General features: G+C 39.3%; 1 long non-coding RNA gene across 1 annotated transcript; it reads right to left on the reverse strand.

The window, feature by feature from the left end:
* Nucleotides 1-1,608: 1,608 nt before the first annotated feature.
* On the reverse strand, nucleotides 1,609-4,925 carry LOC127159225 (uncharacterized). Its single transcript, XR_007826388.1, has 4 exons — nucleotides 4,798-4,925; nucleotides 3,262-3,364; nucleotides 1,773-1,885; nucleotides 1,609-1,661 (listed from the first exon to the last, which is right to left on the reverse strand). It is a non-coding gene; the product is annotated as an uncharacterized LOC127159225 (long non-coding RNA).
* Nucleotides 4,926-9,182: the final 4,257 nt, after the last annotated feature.

Raw genomic sequence — 9,182 nt, forward strand, 5'->3', positions numbered from 1 at the left:
AGCCATGTTGTTCCCGAGTCAAGCCATGTTGTTCCCGAGTCAAGCCATGTTGTTCCCGAGTCAAGCCATGTTGTTCCCGAGTCAAGCCATGTTGTTCCCGAGTCAAGCCACGTTACAGCAGATCTTCACAAGCCAAGTGATGTTATCGCTGCTGCTCTTCCCTTAATGGCAGTGGCCATGTGGTGTGTGTGTGGGCTACACACTGTGCTCCTGAGGTCACGCCTGTTCACAGGTCAGCCTCTGAGCTCTCGTCTGATCACAAGCCTGCGCCAGAGCTCTCGTCTGATCACAAGCCTGCACCAGAGCTCTCCTCTGGTCTCAAGTCTGCCCCAGAGGCCCCGTCTGGTCTCAAGTCTGCTCCAGAGGCCTTCCCCGTCGGAGAAGCTGCGCCAATGCCTCCAGAGGTGTCGGCGCCAGCCGTAGAACCTCTTACGGAGGGGGCGTTAACCACCAAACTCTCTGCTTCTCCCCTTTCCCTGTCTACATCCTCTGTCACTGTTCTCCCCAGGTCCCAGTCGATGACGCAGCCTCCTGTTCCGCCCCGGAGGGCTGCTCCGCCTCCTGTTCCGCCCCGGAGGGCTGCTCCGCCTCCTGTTCCGCCCCGGAGGGCTGCTCCGCCTCCTGTTCCGCCCTGGAGGGCTGCTGCGCCTTCTCCCTCTATTCTGTCTGCCTCCTCTGTCCCTGCTCTCCCCAGGTCCCAGAGCGTGATGCAGATTCCTGTTCCGCCCCGCAGGGCTGCTCCGCCTCCTGCTCCGCCTCCTGTTCCGCCTCCTGTTCCGCCTGGGAGGGCTGTTGTGCCTCCGGCCCCGCCCTTGGGGGCTCTAGTGTCGCTGGCTCTGCCTCCGGCTCCGACCTGGAGGGCTGTAGCGCCGTCTGTTCTGCCTCCGGCTCCGCCCTGGAGGGCTCTTGTGCCACCTGTTCTGCCTCCGGCTCCGCCCTGGAGGGCTCTAGTGCCACCTGCTCTGCCTCCGGCTCCGCCCTGGAGGGCTCCTGAGCCTCCTGCTCCGCCCTGCTGGGTACCGCCTGCTCCGCCGTGGAGGTCTTCTCTCATGATCTGGTGGTCCTCAGCTCCTCCCATCTGGCCGACTCCACCCTGGCCTCTTGCTCTGCTTCAGTCCCTTGTTTATCTCCCCTTACATGGACCTGGCCCTCCATCCCTTCCCCAGTTCTGCCTGAGCTCCTCCCCCTTCCTGGACTGGTATTTCTGTTTGGAGCGTCTGGAAGCCACTCTTTTGAGGGGGGGTTATGTCATGTGCCTGGTCTTTGTCTTCTGTATTCGTGTTTAAGGACTTATTTTGTAGTTTTTGTGTCTTATTGTTCCCTGCTTCCCTGTACCTCTGTTCCCTTGTTTGTTGCCATGGATCTTCATTGAACCACACCCACTCCCTCATCAGTTACCCCGGTTACCAATTAGATCATTACCTCACCCTGTGTATAAATAGTCCTTGTCTTTCCCCTGTATTTTGTCAGTTGTTTAATGTCTGTGATGGTTGCTCCCTGTTCTTGCCTGGATTCTAAGGGTTCCCCGTTCTGGATTATTTGTTGTTTTCTTTGGATGTACAATAAACTCTTGCACATAGATCCTCGTCTCATCTCCGCTTCGTTACAGCCATATTCATTCCTCACCCTGAACAAAGGACTTCCTTGGTCTTCCTTCTCTTCTGTAAAACAAGAAGTTCTCTACTTACTCTTAAAAATATAACTCAGTTAATTTAAAATAAGATTCAGACCAGAGCATTTGATGAGTAAATGTTAATTAAAAAAAAATGTACCTGGGAAGAGCTGATCATGGCAAGACTCACTGAGACTCAGTAACAGCTCTTTTAGTTTTTAGGAAGGTTTGTGAGGGTTCATAATGGAGCTGTTGTTTAGATATTGTAGAGACCTGAAAAAGGACAGCACAATCTGTGAGTAATCCTGGAAGACAGAAATTACATTATATTACATTACTATTACATTACATGCAGCTTGTTGGTTTACACATTAATGTGGGTTTTCTTTTTTTTTTTTTTTGACTGTAAAAATAGCCTCTGTAATTGTATGTTACATTAAATAATTAAATTACATGTTAAATGCAACCATTTTTAATAGTAAGTCCTTAAAATCAAGCTACATATCTAATGAATTCTTTTAAATATGTTTACATGCTAACAGCACACATCAAACTAGCATTTGAACTCGTGGAAACAGATAAATTACGAGGTGCAGAGAGACATCATGTAATGTTGGACAATGAACTGACGGGGCCCATTTGAAGTAATTTATTAAGAAGTCAATGGACAATATAAAGTTTCTGACTGTGTGGGGCATCTGACTGCTTTCCAAAAAGGGGCACAACTGATTTACAAATATTGTGATAGTGTCAGATGAGACTGTACAGGGACTGAGGCAATGAGCAGTAGAGTAAACGTTGCAGGACTGTCAACAAATACACTTGTACAATATCATAGAAGTGTTCAGCTGAATTATTGAATTATTAAGACTTTGATGTACTAATGGGGCATTTTTAAAACTTTTACCCAGTCCAATTACCCACACTTGCGGTCTTGGCCACTTTATAGCACATGCATGTGACAGGAAGTAAGTGCTCAAGACTGTCCCAGGTCTTAATGATGCCAAACTGCAGTGCCCTTAAAGCACACTAAATCCACACCATTTTAAATACTGCTCAGGAGGTTCAGTGTATCCCATCATGCATCATGTTTTGGAATAAATCGTGAGATCTTGCGAGAGAACCGGAAAACTTTCCAATGTAAGTTAAAAATGAATAATAATTATAATAATTAGATATTACAAATAATTTGGTAGTAAAACAAAGTGTTGCATGTTTTATGCAAAAAGAAGAATATTTATTTTGTACATCATTTGCTACTGCTTATTTATCACTTAATTAGAAGCACCACAAATTAAATTGACATCTGTTATAGGGAGATACTGAACAGACATTTAGAAGTTTATTTTAAAATGCAAAGTTGAAACTAAAAATAAATCTCTGTAAACACTCACATTTTTACCACACTACAAGTGTGTCCCGTCAGGTAATGAAAAGTTCAACACACACTTGTGGTTTTCAAGTTCACTTCAACACTTGGGCCAAAAACAGGAAATACGTCATATAATTAGACAAGGTGCAAAACTGCAAGTGTGAGTATTTGGACAAGGCAAAAGTTTAAGAAACAACATGTTATATATCTTATATATGCTGTACAAATTATAACAGCAGGAATGTTTGATAAAAGGGTAAAACAAACACAGACCTACCACTGCAAATGTCTCCCTCCGCAGCTTTCTGTCTTCTCTGTTTCTAAATGAAGACCTCTCCACAAACAAGACTGGACTGACGGCTTCCTTTAGGTCTCCTCAGCTAAAAAAAAAAAAAAAAAAAAAAAAAAATGGTAAAGAAAAGACAATTATATAGAGAATGTTAATAATGATCTGTGAGCAACATATTTAAGTTCTAAACTGATATGAATGAACTGCAGGAGGTTAAAAAAAAACACTTTTTTTCTTATATTTACTTTTTTTTGGTCTTTACATGAAAAGGTGTTACAAGCATGGAATAGTAAGTGTAGTGATTACTGTGGTATCTGTCATAAAAGCACATCAAAACTAGCATTACAGTGGTAAAACCATAGTAAGTTTGGTGATCACTGTGCTATTACTATACATATCACAGTCAAACTAAAGATACTGCAGTAAAAGCATAATAAGTGTTGTGGTTATTGTGCTTTTTTCCTGAAGCTGCCACAGCAAAACTACAGTTACTGTGGTGAAAACATGGTAAGTGTCCTGTTTACTCTGTTTTAACTTCAAATATCACAGTACGACTACAGTTATTGTGGTAAAAACATGGCAAGTGTCCTGTTTGCTGTTTTAACTGTTTTAAATTTCACAGCAAAACAGTTACTGTGGTAAAAACATGGTGTCACTGTTTTAATTTCAAATTTCACAGCAAAACTACAGTTACTGTAGTAAAAACATGGTAAATATCACGTTTACTGTTTTCACTTTAAATTTCACAGTGAAACTGTAGTTAATGTGGTAAAACATGCTAAGTGTCATGTTTACTTTGTTTTAACTTCATGTATCACAGTACAACTACAGGTACTGTGGTAAAAACATGGTAAGTGTCATGTTTAATACGTTTTAATGTCAAATGTCAGTAAAACTGCAGTTACTGAGGTAAAAGCATGGAAAGAATCATGTTTACTGTGTTTTAACTTAAAATATCACAGTACAACTACAGGTACTGTGGTAAAAACATGGTAAGTGTCATGTTTACTCTGTTTTAAATTCAAATATCACAGTACAACTACAGTTACCGTGGTAAAAACATGGCAAGTGTCCCGTTTACTGTGTTTTAACTTCAAATTTCACAGCAAAACTACAGTTACTGTAGTAAAAACATGGTAAGTGTCATGTTTACTATGTTTTAACTTAAAATATCACAGTAAACTACAGGTACTGTGGTAAAAACACGGTAAGTGTCATGTTTACGGTGTTTTAACTTAAAATATCACAGTACAACAGTGTTGTGGTTATTATGATTTTACTACAAATACAACTTCCATCTTTGAACCTGATATAAATATAAAACTGATCAAAGGTCTATGACATGTCACGTGACAGATGGAGTTTAATCACCGCAGTTAACAGGTGTGTTCCATTAGTTAACCGCAATGAAACTCAAAGACGGATATAATTAAGCGAATAATCATACGGCGCTAATCTGATTAATAAAGAAGACAGGATACATTTTAAAACAAACATTAAGACAGCGTATTTACGACTACTCACCCAACCTGCAGCACACCTAAACTGATGGCAAATATCGCGATGTGTGCTGAATGAGACTTCCTGAACGTGATTTCATAGCGATCATCTCATGTCCTTCGCGTCTGTGTTCTGACGCCAAAAGTTTCCCATTGAAATCAATGAAGGTCCCAGTTCGTCGATATAGTGACGTGGAGGGGCGCTGTTGACGTCTTCTTCACCGTTCTGCAGTTTTTGACGCGGGAGTGAGAATGGGTTGAAATGACAGGCTAACCAGGCGGAATGCTAATGACCGTTCTGCAGTTATAGAAAAAAAGTGTGTTTCTTGCTGCGTAAAAGAATCTTAAGGTGAGACTGATCTCAGTTCAGTCAGTAAATCTCGAGCTTGTGTCATCAATTACATTTACAATCATTTCAGCTATAGTCATCAGATTGCAGGATCTCAAACATCTAAAATATAATAATATGTAATAATTTGTTTTCAGATGTTTTTTGAAGGCAGTGTCATCTGTCTGTCAGTGTGAGGATTCAGAAAACAGGTGAGTGAATCAGACTGAGAGAAAGTCAGTCCTGAAGTGAGTTTGACTGAATCACATGATCATTTGTGAAGTAGACAGCTGATGAATCTGTGAATCTTCAGACTCTATGAATAAAGCTTGAAAATGATGTGTTTCTAGGGATCCTGAATCTGATAAAGGACAAATCTGATCATCCTCATTCACATTTAACATCTCCATCATCATCATCTTCATCACGGTTGATTTGCTCAAACTCAAGGCTCCTCATGAGAGGCTTTTTTGATGTTTTGCTTCATACTGAACTTCTCAGCTCTCATTCCTGCATCTGTCTCTCTTGTCAGTGCAGTTGAATCTTATAGACGTGATCTGAAACCTTGTTTCTGCTGTCATTAAAGCATCATTTCTGTAAAACTGTTTTGAAGCAATATGTATTGTGTAAGTAATACAAATACACACCTGATTCCTCTGTCTCCTTATTTCTTCACATTCACAGTGTTTTAAATAATTTATTAATTCAGAGTGAAATTTATTTATTTATTATTTATTTTTAATATTCTAGTCTTTACTAGTTTGCTGTTACTGGTTCTCTATTTTTGTTTAATCTATGCATCTTAAAAAAAAACAAAACAAAAAAAAAAAAAAACAGCCTAAATAAAAATTAGGCTTAAACGAATTTTGATGGACGGAGATTATCAGACATTTAAATCGATATTTAGTAAAGTTGCACTTTAATATATTTCTGTAGTTTGCATCCACTAAGCTGGCCAGTTAGTAATTCATAATAATGACAGATTGAGCTCTAACCTATTTAATCTCCAGTATATCTGAGCATCTACTGCATTATACTCACCAAGGCATTTTGAGCAGTAGGTTGAAATATAAAGTAGCCTATTTGAGTTTGCACTTTTGTGTTTTTACTGTAAGTAGAATTTAAAAGGAGTACTGATTAGTGGAGTAATACTGAGTGTCTGCACTTTTACTGGAGTATATGAGTTGTTCATCCACCACTGATTTTGATAATATTTTGTATTTGTTTTATATTTGTAAGAATGAGAGATGGATGAGCATAGATAGTCTGACCTGAGATCAGAGCTGTTAAACTCGTTATTGATGATTGGGAATCAAACTGAGTGAATGTGGTTCAGTTCTCAATGTGAGAATCAAGCAGTTGCTGGTGAATTACTCTGAAACAGCTTCAGATTCAGCTGGACTGTGGCGTGACACTTGTACTCATGTTATCTCTTGGAAATATGTCTGGCAAATGTCTGATTTGTCCAGACAAAGATCTGGATCAGTGTTATTTGTAAATATTTTGTTGTTTTTGTTTATTTGGTTTCTCTGACTTCAAATGAGACACTGAGACAAAAGTGGACGACATCTCCCCTAAACATCAGTAAACACAAATCGCCAGTTTCCCCTGATGCTGTAATATGTGTGAGTCACAAAGTCAGTCCACTCTAGTCTGAGAGCAATTTGTGTGACGCGTCTCTTCACGCCTCTACACTTCAACCACTGTTTATGACAGATCTGCTTTTGCTATGAAACCGCCATTCTGTGACAGTTCACTTGTTGAATTCCACAACTGTAATTTACTTATTAGTATAAAAGCATCTGCTAAATGTCTAATGTAAATGTAAAATAAACCTTTCTGTGTCAAGACAAAAGCAACGTTCAAGCACATGCATTGCTTTTTCCGCAAGAGACCACACAATTTGTGTTCAGTTTCCTAGAAAGTTCAGGCATGAAACCACAGTGATGGTAATGCAAAACATTACAGCAGATGCACAGCATATTTACATTTGGTCCCCATGACATTCAAAATGTATGTTAAGTGTACAAACTGTAGAGGAAGATGCGATATGCTAGACCCAACAACGCAGAAGAGCTGAAGGCCACTATCAGAGCAACCTGGGCTCTCATAAAACCTGAGCAGTGCCACAGACTGATCGACTCCATGCCACGCCGCATTGCTGCAGTAATTCAGGCAAAAGGAGCCCCAGCTAAGTATTGAGTTCAACTTTTTGAAAATATTCTAATTATATGACCAGCACCTGTATACTCCGCAAAAAAGATTAAATAAAAAGCTTTCGAAACGTGTGTACATTTTCTTAATATGACAACCAACAGCATGCACAGTGCACGCAAGTGTAGTGGTTAAAAAAATCAAAATGATCTTTAAAAAAAGGTGTTACAGAATCAATTTGATTCAACGTAAATGTAAATAGAAAGAGTTAAAATCAATATAATTAATATAATTTGATGTGATTAGTACAGTTAAAGTTATTGTCTTGAATCCTGTGGATTAACTTGTGAAGAAAATGAAGTGTAATTCAAGGAGTGTCCAGTAGGGGGAAATCAAAAACTGCAGGTAGTAGCTGACACGAACTACGCTGTGCGTCCCCCTCCCTATACTGCTCGAAAGATCTCCGTATGAAAAATTAGACAATACAACACACGTCTAAATGTGAAAGTTGCGCCCTCTACTGCCTCTGGAATTGTATACTTATGCGTGTACTTTACATCCTTAGACATCATTAGATCCTTGACAAATATTTAAAGGTTTAATGTTTGTTCTATGAAAACACTTTCTTTTCAGCACTGAATCATGGACATCATCAATATAACCTGTGGAGAGATTCAGACTCCAGTGGGTTTTCTGTATGTGATTCTGCCAGTTATAATTAATCAAACTAATAATCCAGACTGTGAGCAGAGCTGGTTCTCTGAGGTGAGTGTGTTTCTGTCCTCAAACTACACCATTATTTACACACACATGATGATTCTCATCTGTTTTATTTGTTCAGGACGGGCGTCTGATAGCAGATCCATCTGATCCTCAAACACTGATTGATCCTGCGACTGCTGTAAAATCTGATCGTCTCTTCACTTCTCACTGTGTGAATATGAAACATGAGATCATCTGTGATTCTCCTGATGGAGTAAATCAACTCAGTCTCTCACTACATTAATCTGTTTTCATATTTAATACTTTATATAAATGCTACTTCTAATGCTTCTTTCTTTCATTTTAGTCTCATTACAGTTATAAGATCATGTTCAGAGGTGAGAGAAACACTTCAATCTCTTTGTTGATGCTCCTCACCTGTATCACTTCCCTTCTTCTGTAATTATTGCACAATTCCATGCATCTGAATCATCTGCGCCATCTGAAATGGTTTTAACTGAATCTTCTGTGAATGATGATTGTGAATGTGTTTTTCAGTGACGAATGAGACCAACATCAGTGGACCGACACAAACTCCAGAATCAAGTGAGTTCAGCCGACTGATACTCAACTCAAATCAACACACAATCTGAACCCAAAGACATTTAGGCTTTTTTAATAATTCAGCAGATCAGATGATGTTAATGTGGTGTTTATTATTTTATTGCTGTGTAGATCAGCTGTTGTGGATTTTTGCTCTTGTTATTGTTGTTCTTCTCATCATGTTCTTGATCTGTTTCTTGCTGCGGAAAAGGAAAACCAGGTGAGTAATTTGTTTTAAAAAAAAATATGATTGTTAAACAAGTCTAACATTATGTGAGAAGATCAGACGTTCAAGGAAGAGAATCATGTGCAAACAAAGCATTGCAACACAGGTGGTGATTCACCTTTCTGCAGCTGGTGTTGCCATGACACTTCGACCATGTGACTTTTTCATGGTAAGATAAGCAAGAGGTGAATCCCCGTCATACTGAAAGTTGATTCTTACTCTTTGTTTTTAAATGCTACTTTTGATGTAGCTCATTTTTTGTTGGTCTTTTTTAGAAATATTTTGGTTATCCGTCCAGAGCAGAATACAAAACACACACTTATTTTCTTATTTAGTCTTGACAAACCATTTGACAAACCATTTTTTTCAATTGCCAAAAAAAAAAAAAAAAAAAAAA

This window comes from Labeo rohita, unplaced genomic scaffold (assembly GCF_022985175.1).
Source record: "Labeo rohita strain BAU-BD-2019 unplaced genomic scaffold, IGBB_LRoh.1.0 scaffold_2003, whole genome shotgun sequence".
NCBI classification, from domain to species: Eukaryota; Metazoa; Chordata; class Actinopteri; order Cypriniformes; family Cyprinidae; genus Labeo; species Labeo rohita.